The sequence below is a fragment of the Triturus cristatus genome, chromosome 8, assembly GCF_964204655.1.
Source record: "Triturus cristatus chromosome 8, aTriCri1.1, whole genome shotgun sequence".
Taxonomy (NCBI): Eukaryota; Metazoa; Chordata; class Amphibia; order Caudata; family Salamandridae; genus Triturus; species Triturus cristatus.
The window spans coordinates 1,524,967,191-1,524,991,186 of NC_140591.1; positions in this window are offsets into that span (position 1 = coordinate 1,524,967,191).

A 23,996-nucleotide genomic window follows, 5' to 3' on the forward strand; every position below is an offset into this window, starting at 1 on the left:
CTCATCAGAAAGTTTGGACTAACACCTGAAAAGTACAGACAGAAGTTCAGGGGTAGTCACAAACTGGGCACACAGAATTGGGTGGACTTCCTGGACTATGCAAAGAAGGCACTGGAAGGTTGGATTCAGGGCAGTGAAGTAAGGAACTACGAGGAGCTGTTTGACCTAGTACTGAAGGAACACCTACTCGAGAAATGTTTCCCTGAACTGCGGCAACACCTGGTGGATAGCAAGCTGACCAGCCCCCGGAAGCTTGCTGAGGAGGCGGACATTTGGGCTAGTACCCGGGTGTCCACAAGGGGGACTGGAGGGGATACTCAAAAGGCCGGACAGGGCGCCCCCCAGAAGAAAGAGGGAGGGGAAAAGAAAAAGGAGTTCTCCAAAGGCCCCCAAAATAACTTCCAAGGGAAGGGAACAGGATTCACCTCTAAGGCTAACCCACCCAGAAACCCTAATCCTGGCCAGAGTCAGCAGCCAAGGGTTGTCCATTGCTACGAGTGCGGTGGACACTATAAAGGAGATCCGAAGTGTCAGAAACGATCACCCCCTCCCACTGGAGGAAAGCCCCCCGGAGTAGCTAGTGTAGTGCTCGGGGAGGAGATGCCCTTAACTAAGGGAAGGGAGTGGGCGGGTGTCACTTTAGTGTCCCTGGGAGAACGGGAGATGGTTCCTAAGATCCAGGTGCCCGCAAATACCGCAAAGTATGGGCAGTGGATCACCATCAACGGCCAAAGAGGGGAGGCTCTGAGAGACACAGGAGCCAGTATGACTATGGTGCGTAGCCAGCTGGTGTCTCCAGAGCAGGTAATTCCCGATGTACTCCACCCAGCCGCGATGGCTGACGGCAGAACAGGCCACTATCCCGTGGCCGAGGTTCCCTTTGAATGGAGGGGGGGTTGCAGGTTCACTTCGAGTTGCCGTAAGCCCTGCCGTGCCAGTCGATTGTCTGCTGGGGAATGACATGGAGCACAACGCTTGGAAGGAGGTGGAATACCGGACTCACACCGAGATGCTGGGTACACCTGACTGGGCCTGTGTTAGCACAAGGTCCGCGACTACCCGAAGAGGGAGTTCATTCCGGCTGGAGCCTGGAACAAAGGCCCAGCCAGCTGCCAGTCAAGGGAAGAACCGAGGACAGGAGGAGCCTGCCTCGGCGTCTCCACCCCGTAGGACGGATAGGCCACCGGAGGTGGTGGGCCAGAAGTCTGCGGAGGGGGACGTTACCAACCTGGAGGACCTGCCCATCCCGGCCGAGTGGCACGTGGAGGGAGGCCCGTCCAGGGAGGAATTCTGCCAGGGCCAGAGGGAGTGCCCTACCCTTGAGGGGCTGAGGCGACAGGCCGAAGCCCAGGCAGCAGGGAACGTTGAAGGGAACTACAGTGTTTACTGGGAGGATGGCCTCCTCTACAGTGAACCCAAGGCACCCCTACATGGATTGTCACGAGCCTTGGTAGTTCCTCAACGTTATCGAGCCTTCCTTTTGGAGTTGGCTCACGAGATACCATTGGCAGGACACCTGGGGCAAGACAAGACCTTCGCCCATCTTGTCCCACACTTTTATTGGCCTCAGATGAAAGTGACGTCCGATACCTACTGCCGGACATGTGTGTCTTGCCAAGCCAGTGGGAAAACAGGGGTGAAGCTGAAAGCTCCCCTGGAACCACTCCCTGTCGTTAGCACCCCCTTTGAAAGGGTGGGCATCGACATTGTGGGTCCATTAGATCCACCAACTACAGCTGGTCACAGGTTTATCCTGGTTCTGGTGGATCATGCCACACGGTACCCAGAGGCAATACCTCTGAGGACCATAACAGCACCTGTTGTGGCTAGGGCCCTGATGGGAATCTTTACCCGAGTGGGTTTTCCCAAGGAAGTTGTGTCCGACAGGGGGACCAACTTCATGTCAGCATATATGCGGGCAATGTGGAAGGAGTGTGGAGTGACCTACCGGTTCACAACTCCTTACCACCCCCAGACCAATGGTCTAGTGGAAAGGTTTAACAAAACCTTAAAAGGCATGATCAGAAGTCTGCCTGAAAGCCTGCGGAGGAAATGGGACGTCCTCCTACCCTGTTTACTTTTTTCCTACAGGGAAGTGCCACAGAAGGGAGTGGGCTTCAGCCCCTTCGAGCTTCTGTATGGGCACCCTGTACGTGGACCTCTTAACCTGGTGAGAGACGGATGGGAAAGAACTCCCAGAAAGCTCCCCCAGGATGTGGTGAGCTACATGCTGGCCTTCCGGAGCCAAATGGCTAAGTTGTGGAAGCAAGCTTCTGACAACTTGGAAGCCAGCCAAGCAGTGATGAAGGCGTGGTATGACCACAACGCTCACCCGGTGGAGTTGGAGCCTGGCCAGAAGGTGTGGGTGATCGAACCAGGAGAGCTTAGTGCCCTTCAGGATCGCTGGTCAGGACCCTTTGAGGTGTTGGAGAAGAAGGGTAAGGCTACCTACTTGGTGGACCTGAAGACCCCTCGTCAGCCCCTGCGGGTGCTGCATGCCAACCGCCTCAAACCCCACCACGAGAGGCCCGAAGTCATCTTGATGATGGTGACTGACGGAGGAGAGGACGTGGAAAGCGAGCCTCTCCCTGACCTGTTTGCGTCTCAAGAGAAGGATGGGTCGGTGGAGGGAGTGATTCTCTCCCCATCTCTAACTCCTGAACAGCAGGAGGACTGTCGCCAGGTCCTGGGGCAGTACTCTTCGTTGTTCTCCCTTGTCCCGGGTAGGACTCACCTGTGCGTCCATGACGTGGACACAGGAGACAGCCCACCTGTGAAGTCCAAGATCTACCGGATGTCAGACAAGGTGAAGGCCAGCATTCATAGTGAGGTCACTAAGATGCTGGAGCTAGGAGTGATTGAACCTTCTAGCAGCCCCTGGTCCAGTCCGGTGGTGTTAGTACCAAAAGCTGCACCACCGGGTGCCCAACCAGAACTGAGGTTCTGTGTGGACTACCGGGGACTGAATTCAGTGACAAAAACTGATGCTCATCCGATCCCTAGGGCGGATGAATTGATTGACCGGCTGGGAGCTGCCCAATATCTAAGTACCTTTGACCTTACTTCGGGGTACTGGCAGATCTCTTTGACTGATGGAGCAAGGGAAAGGTCAGCCTTCTCCACGCCCAATGGCCACTACCAGTTCTGTGTGATGCCCTTTGGGCTCAAGAACGCACCTGCCACGTTTCAGCGCCTGGTAAACCAGATCCTCACCGGAATGGAGAGTTTCTCTGCTGCTTATCTGGATGACATAGCCGTCTTCAGTAACAGCTGGGAGGATCACTTGCGTCACCTGCAAGCTGTTCTCCAGGCCCTGAGACAAGCTGGATTGACGATCAAGGCCAGCAAGTGCCAGATCGGGCAGGGGTCGGTAGTGTACCTTGGACACTTGGTGGGTAGGGGAGCGGTGCAACCCCTCCAGGCGAAGATCGAGGCCATCATGGCCTGGGAACCCCCCAAGACACAGACTGAGGTCCGAGCATTTTTGGGCCTCACGGGATATTATCGCCGCTTCGTGAAGGGGTACGGTACCATCGTAGCCCCCCTCACGGAGCTCACGTCCAAGAAACAACCTCGACGGGTAGTCTGGACAGAGGCTTGTCAGCAAGCCTTTGAGAGATTGAAGAAAGCCATGTGCGAGGCCCCGGTCTTAAGGGCCCCAGACTTTTCCAGGAAGTTCATTGTCCAGACAGATGCATCAGAACATGGCATTGGGGCAGTGTTATCGCAACTCAACGAAGAGGGGCTGGATCAACCCGTGGTCTTCCTATCCCGGAGACTACTTCCCAGGGAACAGAAGTGGAGTGCAATAGAGCGTGAAGCCTTTGCAGTGGTATGGGCTCTGAAGAAGTTGCGGCCATACCTGTTTGGCTCGCACTTCCTTGTTCAGACCGACCACAGACCCCTTCGTTGGCTGATGCAAATGAAGGGGGAGAATCCCAAGTTGTTGAGGTGGTCTATTTCCCTACAGGGGATGGACTTTCAGGTGGAACATCGGCCTGGAGTGGACCACGCCAATGCAGACGGTCTCTCAAGGTATTTCCGCCTTAGTGATGAGAACTCCCAAGGGGTTGGGTAGCTCTCCCCACTTTCAGCTGGGGGGGACGCGTGTTAGACCTGTCAGCCCTTTGGGTGGTCCCTCCTCATCATTATTTATTTTGTCCCACTTTTGCCTCAAACCCTGTTTGAATTTTTCCTTTGTGGGAACCACCAGACTTTTTGTAGTGTTGCTGCAGATTCAGGGAGCCATTTTAGCTACCCCTGAAACTTCTGTCTGAGGGCCTGGAGCACAAAATGGTGGCCACCTGTGACATCACCAGCATCCACTGGAACCTACCAGCACCTTCCAGAACATTCCAGGAGATTCCAGAACTCTGTGACAGTTGGAGACCGTTTAGAATGTTGGGAGGATAAGAGAGGCAGTTGGCAGTTGGAGCTGGCAGTTGGCACCTGACTGGTGAAGAGAGAGGAGCACAACAGTGAAGGAGGAAGGAGTGAAGCAGCAGGGGTGGAAACTTGTGCCTGGAGTGGGGTCCATAAACCCACCCTTGATACTTGTCCCTACTGATGGATCCCAGCCTATAGCCCTGTGTGGGAAGAAGACAGAAGAAACTTATCCTAAGGACCTGGACAGCAGGAACAGGCCTTAGAACCAAGAAAACAGCAAGATTCTGACCTGAGAACTGGTTTCCCTGGAGTCCGGCGTCGAGTAGCCTGACGACCTGGAGCCCGAGGTGGAGAAGCGGCGCTGACTGAAGTAGCAGACGTCGTACCCGGAGCCGCCAGAGGTCGTGAGAGGGCGCCGACGGAGGTCGTGAGGAATACCAGAGGTCGAGGAGGAAGTGAACCGAGGTCGAGCGAGCGGCGTCATCGGAGGAGTGAAGTCCGCCCTCCGGAGTCGTCGGAGACCGAGGTAGAGGAGCACCGGAGGTCGGGAGTGAGGATCGCACTCCGGAGTCGCCCGGAGCCTGTGAGGAGGAGCACCGGAGGTCGGGGGTGAGGATCGCACCCCGGAGTCGCCGGAAGTCGACATCGAGGCCAGGCCGGCCGACGTCATCGGAGCCGAGAGCGCCATCGGACCGGAGCCGCCCGAAGTCGACATCGTGAAGAGACTGCCCGACGCCGTCGAATCGGAGGTCGAGATCGAACCGAGGCCACCGACATCGGACCGGAACCGCCTGCCGGCGTCGTCAAAGAACTGACATTGTGCCGAGGCCGCCGAGACCGAACCGGAACCGCCTCACGGCGTCGACACGACTCCAGCGGCGTCGGAACATCAGAAAAAGGGCAGTAAGTGGAGTAGAGGGCGCCTAAGGCCCTGTGGAGACCTGAGAGACTGCTCTAAGGGGCTAGGGAGGTGCTGAAACCAACCTGACTGTGCAAGGGGTGAACTGGGACTAACCTAGAGAGGTTGTGTGGAGAGAGAAAGCCAGGGCACTGGTATTCCCCCCTTTGATCTACCTCAGATTAGGCCTCAGCCTTGTCCCAGCCAGGGAGTAGCCCCCCTCAAGCCTTCCACAACCCTACAAGCTGTGCCTGGGCCAAATCAGCCCTTAAGAATTGAAGTGTCATCTGATTACATGAGTGTTGCTGTATACTTTTAATTATTTATTGGGGATACTGTATTTCTTGAGTTTTTACCTATTTATCGCTGCACTATATTTATAGGTCCACAGGACTTGATGGTGTACAATATTTATTGGTACAGTATTTATTGCCTCAAAGTATTTAATTGTCTGTATATATTGCACTTGTATTTATGCCCTGTTATTTATGATCACCCCTATTTATTTCATCAAACAGCCAATATTTATTTGACCTGCACTATTTAAATTTGTATATTGTGATTGTCTTATTTATTTTTCCAATCAGCAACTAAGAGAAAAAGATAAAGAAGAATATTTTCATAATTTTTACGGTGTAGAGTCGTTTTTGGAACGGATGCACGCATGGTTATTGTATGGGTATATTGTATGCTTAGCACTGTGCCTGTTTCCTGACCACTCGAGCCAAGCTACCCCAGTGTGTTCGGGGAGTCCACCACCACCCTGCGGAGTGGGAGTGGGCTGTTTCCAACAGTGTCGTACCCCCCCGTGTACCTACACCCCAGTACGTTCCAGTCGTACCCCCACCCCAGTACGTGTCGTACCACCGTCAATGTACACCCCAGTATATTCCAGTCGTACCCCCAGCCCAGTACGTGTCATACCCCCCGTGTACCTACACCCCAGTACGTTCCAGTCGTACCCCCACCCCAGTACGTGTCGTACCACCGTCAATGTACACCCCAGTACATTCCAGTCGTACCCCCACCCCAGTACGTGTCATAGCCCCCGTGTACCTACACACCAGTACGTTCGAGCCCCACCCCCACCCCAGTACATGTCATAGCCCCCGTCTACCTACACCCCAGTACGTTCCAGTCGTACCCCCACCCCAGTACGTGTCATAGCCCCCGTCTACCTACACACCAGTACGTTCCAGTCGTACCCCCACCCCAGTACGTGTCGTACCCCCCGTGTACCTACACCCCAGTACGTTCCAGTCGTACCCCCACCCCAGTACGTGTCATAGCCCCCGTGTACCTACACACCAGTACGTTCCAGTCGTACCCCCACCCCAGTACGTGTCATACCCCCCCGTGTACCTATACCCCAGTACGTTCCAGTCGTACCCCCACCCCAGTACGTGTCGTACCCCCCGTGCACCTACACCCCAGTACGTTCCAGTCGTACCCCCACCCCAGTACGTGTCATAGCCCCCGTGTACCTACACACCAGTACGTTCGAGCCCCACCCCCACCCCAGTACGTGTCATAGCCCCGTGTACCTACACACCAGTACGTTCCAGTCATACCCCCACCCCAGTACGTGTCATAGCCCCCGTGTACCTACACACCAGTACGTTCCAGTCGTACCCCCACCCCAGTACGTGTCATAGCCCCCGTCTACCTACACCCCAGTACGTTCCAGTCGTACCCCCACCCCAGTACGTGTCATAGCCCCCGTCTACCTACACACCAGTACGTTCCAGTCGTACCCCCACCCCAGTACGTGTCATAGCCCCCGTGTACCTACACACCAGTACGTTCCAGTCGTACCCCCACCCCAGTACGTGTCGTACCCCCCGTGTACCTACACCCCAGTACGTTCCAGTCGTACCCCCACCCCAGTACGTGTCATAGCCCCGTCCACCTACACCCCAGTACGTTCCAGTCATACCCCCACCCCAGTACGTGTCGTACCCCCCCTGTACCTACACCCCAGTACGTTCCAGTCGTACCCCCACCCCAGTACGTGTCATAGCCCCCGTCTACCTACACCCCAGTACGTTCCAGTCGTACCCCCACCCCAGTACGTGTCATAGCCCCCGTGTACCTACACACCAGTACGTTCGAGCCCCACCCCCACCCCAGTACGTGTCATAGCCCCGTGTACCTACACACCAGTACGTTCCAGTCGTACCCCCACCCCAGTACGTGTCATAGCCCCCGTGTACCTACACACCAGTACGTTCCAGTCGTACCCCCACCCCAGTACGTGTCATAGCCCCCGTGTACCTACACACCAGTACGTTCCAGTCGTACCCCCACCCCAGTACGTGTCGTACCCCCCCGTGTACCTACACCCCAGTACGTTCCAGTCGTACCCCCACCCCAGTACGTGTCATAGCCCCGTGTACCTACACACCAGTACGTTCCAGTCGTACCCCCACCCCAGTACGTGTCGTACCCCCCCGTGTACCTACACCCCAGTACGTTCCAGTCGTACCCCCAGCCCAGTACGTGTCATACCCCCCGTGTACCTACACCCCAGTACGTTCCAGTCGTACCCCCACCCCAGTACGTGTTGTACCCCCCGTGCACCTACACCCCAGTACGTTCGAGCCCCACCCCCACCCCTGTACGTGTCGTACCACCGTCTATGTACACCCCAGTAGTTCCTGGCGCACCCCCCACACAACCTCCTAAGTACGGAGCGCACCCCATGCCCCAACATCACAACCGCATGTACGAGTCGTACAAAGCCACACACAAGGACATCATCGTACAAACAAATGGCCCCTGTACACACCATACACACGCTCAAAACGCACGTACACAACCAGGTCAAAACAAAACAACACAAGTATACACCATTAGAAAGGCACAAAGCCACTAAACATGGCCAACAACCACTAAAATAACACAATCACTGACCTGCAACTGCCAAAAACAAACAGAGGCCCAATACAACACCACTCCTTATAACACACCCACCCAAACTTCAAACAATGCCACACCCACCCATGGACCAATAAAAAGGGCCCACACACACAAACCATGAGCCTTTGCAACAGACTCACTGCTGCCAGACACCACTGAACCAGACTACAAGCTACACCACACCTTACACTTGCACACCTTCACACGACCACCCTCACAAACACCCTCTCATCACATTCACACACACACACAACCATCCACACCCCCCCCAACATCCACACACCCCCCACACCCACACCATCCCCACCCACACCCCTCACCATGCCCACTACCAAGAATCCAAAGTTCAGTCACCGAGAGTTGGAGGTCCTTGTTGATCAAATCCTCAGAGTCGAGCCACAGATCTTTGGAACATTGGTCAGAAGCACCAGCCTGGCAGCCAAAACAGCCATGTGGCAGACCATCGTCGATGCTGTGAATGCTGTTGCGGACACCAGGAGGACCAAGCAGGATTGCCAGAACAGGTGGTACGATCTGCGGAGGAGGGTCAGAGCCAAGAGGCAGGAGGAACACGACCAGGCCAACGTCACCGGAGGAGGGCCCTCCCGCAGACCCGTACAGTACCATCCCTGGGAGGAGAGGGTGATGGCCATACTGCCGGTGGAGGCAGTCGAAGGATTAGAAGGACTCCAAGACCCGGGTGAGTACACAAACAACGCACCTCACATGGGGGGAACTGCAACCACAACCAAAATTACCAACAGGCACGCAACCACCACAAGCCATCGCATGACTCAACCACACTCCATGAGCAGGCACATGCCACTGCTGCCACCATGCCTCATGCACCCAGCTGGACAATGTCAAGTCACAGGCCACAGAACACAACAACACATGACACGGTAACCCGGATGGCGGGAGGCTGGGCACCAAAAATCACATAGTGCGACTCCAAAGCAGACAACAATGCCCTCTGCCCATATGGCCTAGGTCACAGCCAGACAAACAGTGTTTCCCAACACAGGAATGACTTGCCAGCAAATGGTGGACGCCTTGCATTAAAACATGGGGGTGAAGGCACTGGTTTGCACATGACGGCAGCTAATGATCAGCCAACATTGTGAAAGAGTGGAAGCACACACCACCACAGCAGCAGCGCACACACAGACACTACACCCAATGGGTGCCTGGAGATCAGAAACAAACTCACATCAACAAGCCAAGGGCCATTCAAAGATCTGCTAACAGTCTGTGCCCAGGAAGCTGGGCCGAGGTGACAGAGGGGGACACACAGAGGGAGGGAGAGGGGGACAGAGAGGGAGGGAGAGGGGGACAGAGAGGGAGGGAGACGGACAGAGGGAGGAGGCTGACACACAGAGGGAGGGAGAGGGGGACAGAGAGGGAGGGAGAGGGGGACAGAGAAGGAGGGAGACACAGGGAGAGCAAATCAGTCCTTTGGTGTGTGGGAATGTCTGCTCGTCAGCAGGTGGACTGCGTGCATGTAGCCAAGGGTGGGCAGTGCCAGAACCCCCCCTCTTCAACATGGCAAAACGCAGGGCCATGTCACAACCTGTACACGAGCACAAGGACAGCTACCTGCATCATATAAGTGTGTGGATCCACTCCATGTGCACATGTACAGTGCTACAAGGAAGGGGCAAATGCATGGATCGCCACACCTGCACACACCACTGCTGACTGCAGTCACACGTGACGCAGCAAGTAAGACTGTGCCACACATAGTTAAAGGTGCCAAATTGGTGCCCAAGGGACACACCCATGCACAAGTGCACTGTGAGTGGAATGCAAGACAGATCCGAATTCCAAGAGGAAATGTGCCAACTTAGAAACGGATGAAACATGGATGTTGCATGGACCAAAAATAACATTGTCTCTCTCACACACAGGTCAACGTCGTGCTGCACCCCCCAACACTGGGGGGGAACACTCACAGGACCCGGATCTGCAGGAGACCGATCCCACCGGCAGCGACCACTCTCACCACTCTGCGGACGACCCCGACCGACCTGGCCCCTCTGGTGTCCAACCACCTGCAGCACCTGCGTCAGGTACAACCGTGCCAACCACCACCCCCACTCCTGCCACATCCCAGGAGACACCCAGGATCCCTGCCCCAACACCACAATGCAGCCAGGCTCGCCAGGAGGGACACGGTGTCCCGGGCACCCAGGAGGAGGCAGGCAACAACGCCAATGCCACCCCTCAGGGGTCCCGGAGACCCGATGTGCCCACAAGTGCAGGCCAGGCGCAAGTGGGCAGGGGTGGTGGGAGTGGAGGACGGCGGAGGCGCGAGCCTGACCAGTTGGCTGGGGATCCGGTATTTTCCCATGTCCGTAACATCCTGGACTCATACCGGCAGGACACCACGGGCATGGCCCAGGTTGTGTCCGTCCTCGAGGGGATCAAGACCCAGCAGGCCCAGCAACATGCGGACCTAATAGCCTGTCTACTGGTACACCAACGGAGGATGGAGGACAGACAGGCTGAGCAAGTGACGGCGTTCCAGGGGATTCACACTACACTCCGTCGGATGGCCGACACCATGGCCGACCCTCCCTGTGCCAGAAGGCGGAGAACATCACCACCCACAGGGAGGGATCAGGAGGAGGAGGAGGAAACATCCGACGGAGCATCCCAGACGTCGTCACGGCCTGCTGGTGATGTTCCCCGCAGGAGGCCGGGTCGTCCACGGAAAGGACCGTGAGGGTGGCTGCTACATCACCATCTCCCAGGACACCTGGCCTGGCACCTGGCCCACTGGAGCAACAGCATCACAGCATCAAGAGACATTCTCTGCCACATGGCCCTGCTGGTCACTGGCTGACCAATGTTGACAAAGACTGTGGCATGGACTCTGAGGATTTCCAATGGCAAGGACACCAACTCCCCTACTGAACTTTGGATTCCCAATCCCGGAAAGCACCTCACTCTGTCCCCCCCCCCCCCCAATAATAAATCACACTATTAAGAGTAGATGCCTGCTGGTAGCATTATTACCTAACATGTGTCTTTTAGAGTCTAAACATGCCTGAGTCATCTGTTCTCTTCAACCATCCACACCCTGGGGCCTGAGTCTGGCACAGGACACATGGGTCACAGTTTATTAGGCAAGACAGACATGGAGCACCATACACACCCGTGATGGGCACAACCAGCTGAGGGGGTGGCCGAACAACCGTGCTGACAGACACATTGAGTACAGCAACAGTCATGCGCAGAGGTCAGGGATCCTGTCCAGTGTCCTGGGGGGCACCCAGGTATGTGTAGACAGGTGGCAGAACCATGTCCTGCAAGCTTGAGTCCGGTGGATGCAGAGAATGGGGTCATGGACAACGTTGGATGCATGGGGATGGCACATGTCACAATACCCACACAGTCATGGACATCATGCCCAATACACAGTCTCAGCACACACACACAGCTCGCATCTTGCCACTCGACACATTGACACATAGCCACAATCAGGGAATACCATGCCAGACATGCAGGATGCACCGTGCCAACACACCAGCATTGACTGAGAAGAGGCACCTTGGAGGCATAGGGACACCTTTATTAGTCATGTTTTTGGGATTGCAGAGGCAACTTGAAGTACACATGAACACATCATGTGGAGTAACATGTGGGTCCAACACTGGCACCCCCCTTCTGCAGCACAAATGCGTGATAGCCATGGAACTGGCACACAAGTGTCGGCTAACAGCTAAATACCCACAGCTGCACACGGAGAGCCTGACATACACCATAGATCCGCTGATGTGGAAGTCCCACGCCATGTCAAGCCAATGTTAACCGTATGTGTCCGAGGGCAGTGTCACACACATTGATGCCATCATCACAATCCACTATCCCATCACTGATGACTGACAACCAGGCAGCCCATCTATTCAGGTGTACCCAGCTGCATGTCGTGTCCCATGGGGATGCCACATGTCTGCAGAGTAACCAAACCCCGACCGGGGCAGTGTGCACACATCGTGAACAACTGCCACACCCAATACACCCCAGATGCATCCCTTACCCCATGGAGACTTCCAAACGTGTCCGTGCCTGTAACGCTGAGTCAGCACACGATGCCGTGTCCATGAGGAATAGCAGTGCCACAACAATGCAACCAGAAGATGGCATGCACAGGTACCTGGGGAAGATGGACACAAAAGAAGTCAGCCACAAAAAGCACAGCCACTTGCATGTGCATTGACTCGACACATGTATGGATGACAACATGCTAGGTCACAATTATGACTGGGGAAATACTACCATCACTGCCACCATCACTCCAGTGACACACCCACACACACCTCTGACTCACGTGCCATACATGCAGGTGGAGACACACATCACAACACATGCCACACGGGGACCAAGGCGTGCACACTCAGACACTGGTACTCACCACTAAGCAAAGAAGTCGCGTACGAGGCGAGTCCGGATGTCCTCTTGCGGCTCCACATCCTCCACATCACTAGCCCCATTGCCAAGGCCTTCGTCCTCCACGGGTGGATGGTCCTCGTCATGTTGATTCAGGATGAGTGGCACAGCTCTTTCAACTGCCATGTTGTGCAGCATGCAGCAGACCATGAAGATCTTGCAAACCTTCGCCGGGGCATATGGGAGTGCGCCGCCGGTCTTGTGGAGGCACCGGAATCGGCTCTTCAGCATGCCAAACGTCCTCTCTATCACTCGCCTTGTCCGGCCATGGGCGGTGTTGTAGCGGAGCTGGGCCGGCGTGATGGGGTTGCGGAGAGGTGTCAGCAGCCAAGGCATGTTGGGATAGCCAGCGTCCCCTACATGAAAAGCACATGGATATCGTTAGAACTGGCGAAGCGGTCGTGCTGCTCGGCTATACAGAATACAGGACAGACAGACTGTACCCACCAACAACACATGCCCGTTCGTTGCGCAGCTGCATCATCATATCAGGCATCCCGCTACGCCTCATGATGTAGGCATCGTGTGCTGAACCTGGGAAACGAGCACAGACATGTGAAATCACCATGTTGGACAGACACACCACAAGGGCATTGATGGAGTGGTAGTGCTTCCGATTTCGGTACGCCACCTCCCGTGCGTGTGGTGGTACCAAAGCTACATGTGTCCCATCAATGGACCCAATGACATGGGGCATCCCTCCCAGGGCATAGAATCCACGCTTGACCTCTGTCATCTGTTCAGGGGTTGGGAACTTGATGAAGTCATCCAGGTGAATCAACATGGCCTCTAAGAAATCATGCAGCACACCGCTGAACATGCTCTGGGACATGCCACCAACATGAGCTATGGTATATTGAAAGGTACCCGTGGCAAGGAAATGTAGGGCAGCCATTACCTTCAGCTGGGGTGTCAGTGCCGTGGGATACCTGTGCAGCGGTTGCAGGTGTGGTGTCAGTCTCGCCGTCAACTCCTGAATCAACGGTTGAGTGAAGCGGTAGAGCCGGATGCTGTCATTCTCCTGCATGGCAGCCAAGTCAGGAATTATCCGGGCAAGAGGCGGTGCTCTGCAGTAATGAGGAAGTGACAAGGAAGAGTGAGTGCACTACCACAACAACTCATGTCTACTGAGCACATGTAAATCTGGCAATACACACATGCTACATAGGGAGTGAGGTATGTGCTACATGCCCAGGACACGTATGGATGCATGGTGACACTCCTTCCAAGACCCAGCTACACACGGTGATTGAGAACCTCCCCATGCCATGCCATGGGAATGGCTGTGTCCCAGTGCAAGTGAACAGCCCGACGCAAGACAGGAGTGACATACACCCACACATCAGCAGAAGTGGGATGCCGATTGCAGAGACTGGTAGCGGAACACTGGAGCCACAGGTCACATGACATGACACTAGTCCAGCCCACACACCTTGCCATGAAGGTGCACATGTCATGACTCACCACACATTCCTTGTGAGGATGCTGACATGGCCTTGTCACGCTACTCCGTGTCCCATGCATACATGTGCACCTCACATCCAATAACACATGTGGCATGGTGTGCGGAACAGTGTGCAATGACAATCTACACACAGACACATGTTGGTTGCTGCAACTGCTGCAGCTTTTGAGGGTGCTACAACATCACCCAGATGTAAATCCCGGACACATAAATGACATAGTCACATTGTGCACTGTGGGTAGTGACAAGTCATGTGTCATGACCCCTGTTCCGGGCATCATGGGACACTTCCATGTGTTGTTGTCCGTGCCATTCCAGTGACGCTCACCCCAAATGCGCAGTCCGACATGCACACATGTCAAAGGAGTCAAGGGCATGCCTGGCACACATAGCACCCTCACACAGTACACCTGTACACATCTCATCATACATCTGGTGCCTTCTCCACTCAGGAGGCATGTTCCACATCACAGCCTGTGACACCTGTGCCCCACACATGTAGTAATGCACAGACGATGCCTTGATGTCCATTCCTGGACAAGTATGTCCATCCATGGACAAGTATGTCCTCCCTATTCCTACCTGTGTGTCGCCTATCACCACAGTGATGTGTAAAAACCGCCGTACTGCTGCTAAGAGGGCCTGTGTATGTTCCCAAATCACTGTGGGAGTGCTGCCGTATGTGTACCCATCGTGATGGCGAGCGTACAGGCATTTCTACGGTCCGTAGCACTACGAGTACGCATACGCGTGCAGACCCATAGTGAACGGGCCATACACACGCATGTACGCTCACTATCACTATGGGTCTGCACGCGTATGCGTACCCATAGTGGTACGGACCGTACACACGCATGTACGCTCACTATCACTATGGGTCTGCACGCGTATGCGTACCCGTAGTGGTACGGACCGTACACACGCATGTACGCTCACTATCACTATGGGTCTGCACGCGTATGCGTACCCGTAGTGGTACGGGCCGTACACACGCATCTACGCTCACTATCACTATGGGTATGCACGCGTATGCGTACTCGTAGTGATAGTGAGCGTTCATGCGAGTGTACGGTCCGTACCACTACGGGTACGCATACGCGTGCAGACCCATAGTGATAGTGAGCGTACATGCGTGTGTACGGTCCGTACCACTACGGGTACGCGTACGCGTGCAGACCCATAGTGATAGTGAGCGTACATGCGTGTGTACGGTCCGTACCACTACGGGTACGCATACGCGTGCAGACCCATAGTGATAGTGAGCGTAGGCATGCATGTACGGGCCGTTGCCATGCATTTGGGGTGCACTAGGGCCCGGAAACGCACCGTACCTGTGTGTGATTCTCCAAATTACATAGGGGAGAAATATTAAGGCCTACATGCATGCTGGTTGTCATGGAGGCCAGGTTCAAAGTTCGAAATTGTTCTGGAAGGTGCACAGCAGAAGTCAGTTGGAATTCTTCTACTTTGTTGCAATGTGTTTGTGGGGCTGACATCATGCAGGAGAATGAAACCGATAGAGAACCCACAGACTGCTAGGTTTGAAGGGATTGGTGGAAACATAGGATGCAAATGTGAGTGACCAATCACTCTGTACTCCTGTGCATGAGACTGGGCAGAAGGGCACATATAAGGCAGCCAGGTCCCATGAGGGAGTACTTGCCTGCACATCTTTGCATTTGTCGACCAAGCTGCTGCTACTGATTCCCTGGAACCATGTCAAGGGCTGTGGAGAGGACACAGCCATTCACCCTGGAGGAGAACATGGCTCTGCTGGATGTGATCCTCCCACAGTACCCCATGCTGTATGGGCGACCAGGGTATCAGGTGAGTGCATAGGCCACTGCCACAGACTGTCCCTATGTTGTGACTGTGACTTCAGGAATTGTGTCCTGGTGTGACACACATGCCATGTACTGTCGGGGGGGTACCAGGGGGGGGTGCCTGATGTCTCCCAGCAGTGCCCTGAGACAGGCGGGGTGGGGGCCTATCACTAACCGCAGTGCCCTGAGACAGGAGGGGTGGGGCCCTATCACTAACAGCAGTGCCCTGAGACAGGAGGGGTGGGTGTGGAGTCCTCCCAGCAGTGCCCTGAGACAGGAGGGGTGTGTGCAGAATCCTACCAGCAGTGCCCTGAGACAGGAGTGGTATGTGAAGAGTCCTCCCAGCAGTGCCCAGACACAGGAGGGGTGGGTGCCTATCACTCCCAGCAGTGCCCTGAGACAGGAGGGGTGTGTGCAGAGTCCTCCCAGCAGTGCCCTGAGACAGGAGGGGTGGGTGTGGAGTCCTCCCAGCAGTGCCCTGAGACAGGAGGGGTGTGTGCAGAATCCTACCAGCAGTGCCCAGACACAGGAGGGGTGGGGCCCTATCACTAACAGCAGTGCCCTGAGACAGGAGGGGTGTGTGCAGAGTCCTCCCAGCAGTGCCCAGACACAGGAGGGGTGGGTGCCTATCACTCCCAGCAGTGCCCTGAGACAGGAGGGGTGTGTGCAGAGTCCTCCCAGCAGTGCCCTGAGACAGGAGGGGTGGGTGTGGAGTCCTCCCAGCAGTGCCCTGAGACAGGAGGGGTGTGTGCAGAATCCTACCAGCAGTGCCCTGAGACAGGAGGGGTGGTTGTGATGCACAGTGTGAGCCTTGATCATTGATTGTGACATTGCCATCATTCCACCTGTGTACCCACTATGGCACGTACTGCCTTTTCCCTCACCAGAGGATGATGTCCCTATGACAAAGGTGCAATGCGTTGGCTGCATGACATGCCTTGTAGTAACCAGCTAATTTGTTCTCATATGTCTCTCTGTGACATGTGGCTGGTGTATTGATGTGGTGTCACTTGTTCTTCCCCACAGGTAGGCGCCACTGCCAAGGAGCAGATCTGGCTGACCGCCGTCAGTGCCGTGAGGCGTGTGGATGGTCGGAGGCGGAGCCTGTCCCAGGTGAGGAAACGCTGGCAGGATATCCGGTGCTGGACGCGGAGGATTGCACGGCTCCTGCTGGGGGACTCACCTGAGAGCCACAAGAACCGCGGCCGCCGCCGTCTGAGCCACCTCCACAGGCGTGTGCTGCCGGTGGTCTTTCCAGACCTGGAGAGGCGCTTACAGGCGATGCAGCAGCCGGAAGGGGGTAGGTACATGTGCGTTTGTTGTGTGTCGCCGGCATTTGTAAGGGCACAGTGGCATGAATTCACTGGCAGGGTTTAAGGGTGCTGTGCAGATCCAGTTTGCCCCAGTATAGCGCTGCGCCCCTGCCACCCTTCCCCTCCTTGCAATGTGTTCCCTGGTCTGTGTGTAGTCACTCCTTCACAAGGTAATGTAGGCTGGCGCTTTGTCCACGAGAACAATGACAGTAGCATAATGTGTGGGGGTGGTGTGTAACAGGTTGTGGGACCTTGCCTGTGCACTGTCAAGTTCACTGCATGTGGGTTCCATGTCAGTTGGCACTGATGCTGACTCCAGACATGGGAGTTGGTCTCTCATGTGTCATGCCTCACAGCGCGCATGTCCTATGTAGTGGCCTGTGACATGATGTGCATGAGTGTGCGATACGCATAGTGCAGGGATGGTGACGTGTGTAGCAGTCATTACCATTCAGTAGCATGTAGTTGCGTGCCCACTACTGTCCCCTGGGGCACCTTATCCTCAGTGTTGTTTGTGTCATCATCAACGTGGACACTCTCACTGTCTACAGCGTAGGTTGTGCTCTGTGCCATTGTCCCCTGTCACCATGTATATAGACGTGCTATTATGTACAGGTGTCCACTGTGCAGCCTGACCTGATTGTCCTTCTTCATACTCACAGTTGCCAGTGCCTGTGTGTCTTGTTATACTCATCTGAGGATGTGCACTGGTACCTCATTATTTGTACAGGCGCACCTTGGCTGTTTGGCGTCCAATCTTGCTTTTTGCCTGCCCCTGTGTTTATCACCCAGACTCTGAGATGTTGGTGCCACCTGTGTCTCAACAATTTGCCTCGTGTGGGGGTTTGTTGGGGCGGGCAATGCCTATGTGTCAAATCCGGATTCCTACTTGCTGGGTCTGGCCAGTGTGTGATGTTACTGGACACACACGCAAGGTGCAGTGACCGAGTCATGTTGGGCATGTTTTCAGCATTACCTATGCAGCATGTGTCTCAAGTTCATGGATATGGTCCCTGGTCATCGGTATTTTCGCCAATGCTGTGTGGTGCAGATGCAGTGCTGGATTGTCCCCAGGGCCTGGGTGCTTTGTCAGACTCCGTTTCCTGTCTTTAGCTATTGTCTCATGCTCTTCATGGTATTTCAGTGGCATGGTGGCTCAACCAACTGTGTGTTTCATGCCCTACATGGGTACCTTCTTTTGTAGATGTTAGGGATCTTCCTTTTCAGGCTATGCAATGTTACCTATGTCGATTGGACTCATGTGACTGATGTGTACAGCTGTCTGATTAATTTCTGTCTCTCCACCCTGCCCACAGCATCGTCGGGGGACACAGAGGGAGACATGGACACAGGCAAGGCGGAGGGACCGAGCACCAGTGCCAGCCGTGACATCGGGGCTGGTACATCGAGTGGGACAGAGGTGGAGGATAGTGCTGCCGAGGACCTGTCGACTGGCACGTCAGAATACGAAGCTGACAGGTCCGAGGAGGAGTTCTCCGAGTGGGCGGTGGCTGCACCAGCAGCTGACAGCGGAACAACACCTTGCACCGCCCCCTCAGATCCCATCAGCCGCCTCCCACTTGCTCGTGTCCCTTCCCAGCGTGCCCGGTCACCGCATGTCTCCTTCCTGCCAGGCACCGCACCCCCTGCCCCTGTCTCCACTGCTGCCGCCAATGCTGAGTCTGTGGACATCCAGCGGCAACTGCAGATTGGTCAGACTGCTATCCTTAATGTCCTCCATGCCCAAGGGAAAACCCTCACCAACATCGAGGCTTTCTTGGAGGGCATTCATTCATCGCAGGCTGACCAACGCAACTTGCTGAGGTCCATAGACTCCACACTGACTGCAGCAGTGGGTCTCCTGCAGCGCGACCTCCCCCCACCTACCCCTGCCCCATCCACACTTCCCACTTCCATGCCTGTCCCACGTACACCCAGACGTCGGCATGCACCCACCACAACAGACACAGGCACCACACCAGCAGGGAAGGTCCACCGCACTCCTCCTGACACGCACACACAGGGTGAGATAGGCACACCCACTGGGTCTGGGGGCAAACGTGTGACACGCAGCCATAGTGGGAGTCCGCATTCCACACAATCCACTCCCTCCAAATCCCCTCCCCTCAGCTCTCCTGGCCACATCTCCCCCAAGGACTCCTTCATGGCCGCTCTGTCCCTGAGCCCCACAGTTCCACCACCACGCAAGCGGTCAAGGAAGTCCTCGGTCAGGGTGGTAGAGTCTCCCCCCCTGTCTCCACCCTCCCCCGGTGGCGCTGCAACCCATCCCTCTGACCCCCCCCCCCCTCCTTGGGGCCTGAGGTCACTTCGGGTGCAGGGGAGTCCCTGGAGGACCTTGCTAAGGTGTGTAGTGCCATCCTGGCCTCCGCCTTTGGCCATGACACACCCCCTGTGGTTGAGTCCTCCATCCCTGCACCCACAACGCCGCCCCTTTGCCCTGATGTCCCTGCGGTGCCTGTTGCTTCCCCCCCCCCTGATGCCCTCACCAGTATGGAAGACGATGCCATTTGACTGTGCAGGCAAGGTAGGGGACACACATCCCACTGTGTCCCCCATCCAGCTGGGAATCATTGACTGCCCTATGGCCCCTGTGAAAATTGAACTGCCTTTGATCCACGGACATTGTGCTCATGCTGAATAAAGCTTAATTTTGTTTTCATTATCACACTCCTGCTATGGTGGTATTGGTGTTGGTGGGGCTGCTACATTGTTTTGGGTGGTGTTTAAGGCTTTGGGTGTGTGGGATTTGTAGTAGTGTTCTGCTCATTGGGGCGACCCTGGGATCTGTGTGCCATCACAAGGTGTTGGCTAACTTCCTTAGGTCATGTCAGCAGTTACTGCATGGTTCAATTGTCCCAGGGTGTATTCCTTCCTCTGTGTACCCAGATTTCTTCCCTGCAGGGTGTTCCCAATGTTTAGCGCAGAGCTGTGTGTACATGAGCTGTGTGTGTGACGGAGCCCTTCTACTTTGGCCATGCATGCATGGCCATGTCTCCACCTGCAACAATCGTGGCATCCTTGGTGTTCACTGTACTTGTGTGTGGAGTCTGTTGACATGAGTTCATGGGGACATGTTCCCTTGTAGGCAGTATGGATGTGGGTAATTCCGACCTCACACACATGTGTTACACCCCTCCTGTCTCAGGGCACTGCTGGGAGGACTCAACACCCACCCCTCCTGTCTCAGGGCACTGCTGGGAGGATTCTGCACACACCCCTCCTGTCTCAGGGCACTGCTGGAAGTGATAGGCCCCCACCCCTCCTGTCTCAGGGCACTGCTGGGAGGACTCTGCACACACCCCTCCTGTGTCAGGGCACTGCTGTTAGTGATAGGGCCCCACCCCTCCTGTCTCAGGGCACTGCTGTGAGTGATAGGGCCCCACCCCTCCTGTCTCAGGGCACTGCTGGGAGGATTCTGCACACACCCCTCCTGTCTCAGGGCACTGCTGGGAGGACTCTGCACACACCCCTCCTGTCTCAGGGCACTGCTGGGAGGACTCTGCACACACCCCTCCTGTCTCAGGGCACTGCTGGGAGGACTCAACACCCACCCCTCCTGTCTCAGGGCACTGCTGGGAGGATTCTGCACACACCCCTCCTGTCTCAGGGCACTGCTGGAAGTGATAGGCCCCCACCCCTCCTGTCTCAGGGCACTGCTGGGAGGACTCTGCACACACCCCTCCTGTGTCAGGGCACTGCTGTTAGTGATAGGGCCCCACCCCTCCTGTCTCAGGGCACTGCTGTGAGTGATAGGGCCCCACCCCTCCTGTCTCAGGGCACTGCTGGGAGGATTCTGCACACACCCCTCCTGTCTCAGGGCACTGCTGGGAGGACTCTGCACACACCCCTCCTGTCTCAGGGCACTGCTGGGAGGACTCTGCACATACCACTCCTGTCTCAGGGCACTGCTGGGAGGATTCTGCACACACCCCTCCTGTCTCAGGGCACTGCTGGGAGGACTCTGCACATACCACTCCTGTCTCAGGGCACTGCTGGGAGGACTCTGCACACACCCCTCCTGTCTCAGGGCACTGCTGGGAGGACTCCACACCCACCCCTCCTGTGTCAGGGCACTGCTGTTAGTGATAGGGCCCCACCCCTCCTGTCTCAGGGCACTGCTGTGAGTGATAGGGCCCCACCCCTCCTGTCTCAGGGCACTGCTGGGAGGATTCTGCACACACCCCTCCTGTCTCTGGGCACAGCTGGGTGGACTCTGCACACACACCTCCTATTTCTGGATATGTACGCTTGGAACATACACGGTGTGGGTGCGCTCCATGCTTTCGAGGTGAGGGTACGGGTCGTACTTACACTGTTGGGGTGGGGGTACGGTGCGTGAGTCCGCGGTTGGGGGTACGGGTCGTACTTACACTGGTGGGGGTGGGGGTACGGTCCGTACGTCCGCGGGTGACGGTTCGAGTAGTACTTACACTGTTGGGGTGGGGGGTACGCTCCATGCATACGCGGGTGGGGGTACGGGTCGTACTTACACTGTTGGGGTGGGGGTATGCTCCGTACGTCCGCGGGTGAGGGTTCGAGTCGTAATTACACTGTTGGGGTGGGGGGTACGCTCCATGCATACGCGGTTGGGGGTACGGGTCGTACTTACACTGTTGGGGTGGGGGTACGCTCCATGCATACGCGGGTGAGGGTACGGGTCGTACTTACACTGTTGGGGTGGGGGTACGGTCCGTGAGTCCGCGGGTGGGGGTAGGAGTCGTACTTACACTGGTGGGGGTGGGGGTACGGTCCGTACGTCCGCGGGTGGGGGTACAGGTCGTACTTACACTGTTGGGGTGGGGGTACGCTCCATGCATACGCGGGTGAGGGTACGGGTCGTACTTACACTGTTGGGGTGGGGGTACGGTGCGTGTGTCCGCGGTTGGGGGTACGGGTCGTACTTACACTGGTGGGGGTACGGTCCGTACATCCGCGGGTGACGGTTCGAGTAGTACTTACACTGTTGGGGTGGGGGGTACGCTCCATGCATACGCGGGTGGGGGTACGGGTCGTACTTACACTGTTGGGGTGGGGGTATGCTCCGTACGTCCGCAGGTGAGGGTTCGAGTCGTACTTACACTGTTGGGGTGGGGGGTACGCTCCATGCATACGCGGGTGGGGGTACGGGTCGTACTTACACTGTTGGGGTGGGGGTACGCTCCATGCATACGCGGGTGAGGGTACGGGTTGTACTTACACTGTTGGGGTGGGGGTACGGTGCGTGTGTCCGCGGTTGGGGGTACGGGTCGTACTTACACTGTTGGCATGGGGGGTACGCTCCATGCATACGGGGTGGGGGTAGGGTCCGTACATATCCGTCCCCACGCTATGTGATGCTTGTGCGGGCCGTACCCTGGCCTTTGCCACGTGGGTACGATCCGTCCCGCCATTGTTGGGGTGACGTGTGTGTGGGCGTGGTACGACTCGTACCCACGCTCTTCAGGCGTGGGTACGGGACGTACCTGTCTGGTTGTGTTGCCGGTTCGCGTGGTGACGGACTTCCGTTGTGGCGGTCGCTGGCTTATCAGGACACGCCCCCACCCCCTCGTGGTGACCAGGGCATGGGAGTCAGGTATGTCCAGGCCATGTGTGGTGTGTGACTTATGTGGTTGTTTTGTGGCCTGCCCTGGTCGTGCCACCCCCCCCACCCCACTTTCCCCCCTCCCTTAGTTATTCTGACCTTCTGCGGCGTCTGCGTCGTAACCTGTAGAGGAGGTGTACTGCTATGAGGGCAGGGATGACTCATAGGTTCGGGTCCATGTCTGTCCGTCGCGTACTGGTACTCCAATCACGTCGTCCTGTCGCGTACGGGTCCTCCTTGCTCGCGTCGTCCTGTCGCGTACGGGTCCTCCTTGGTGGCGTCGTCCTGTCGCGTACGGGTCCTCCTTGGTGGCGTCGTCCTGTGTGTCGGTCACGTACTGGTCCTCCTTGTTCGCGTCCTCGTCTGTCCGTCGCGTACTGGTGGTCCTTGTTCGCGTCGTCCTGATTTCCCGGCAGTTTTTGGCTGCCGCAAAATATTCACCGTGCGGGGTGACGTCGGTGCGAATCGTGATTCCTGGCTCGTGAATGGCTGGCTGCGAGCGTCCCGACGTCAGGTCGGCGCTTTCCCGGATCGCATTGGTAGGTGTTTTTTTGTTCGGTCGGGCTTTTTTACGAATCGTACGGTAATGGTGTACCCGTGCGATTCGTAATTCCTTGTTTGTAAAAATTGACGACCGGGTACGCGTCGGGCGGAGATTGTGCTCCGTCCGACGGTTCGTACCCGGTTTTTGCCGGATCGTGATCGGCACCCAAGTCTTTAATCTGAATTGTTCATCCTGTAGTATTCAAATTTTCAATGTCTTTTTCAGAAAAATCTACTCTGTATGGTTTTTGTAATGACTTTACCTTTTCAAAGTCGATACTGTTATATCTGACTTTTGTCTTTCATTTTCATTGTCCTGCATTTGGAAATTTACTATTACTTCACTGATGTTGCCAAGCAAGATGTGCTCCGGTCGTTGCCTATTCATTGTGCCACAAATGATGCAGGTGGGAGAAATACTTCAACTTATTCGTGGCTGGTCTCAACAATGGTGCGTGGATGTACATGATGGATGTTTCTGTGGATATCGTTTGGGACCTACAGTCATTCTATTTCATTTATGAAAAGGGACGACATGACCCACCTGTACTTGAGATTGTACAATGACTGTGACTGTGGCATTTCAACGTTTGGA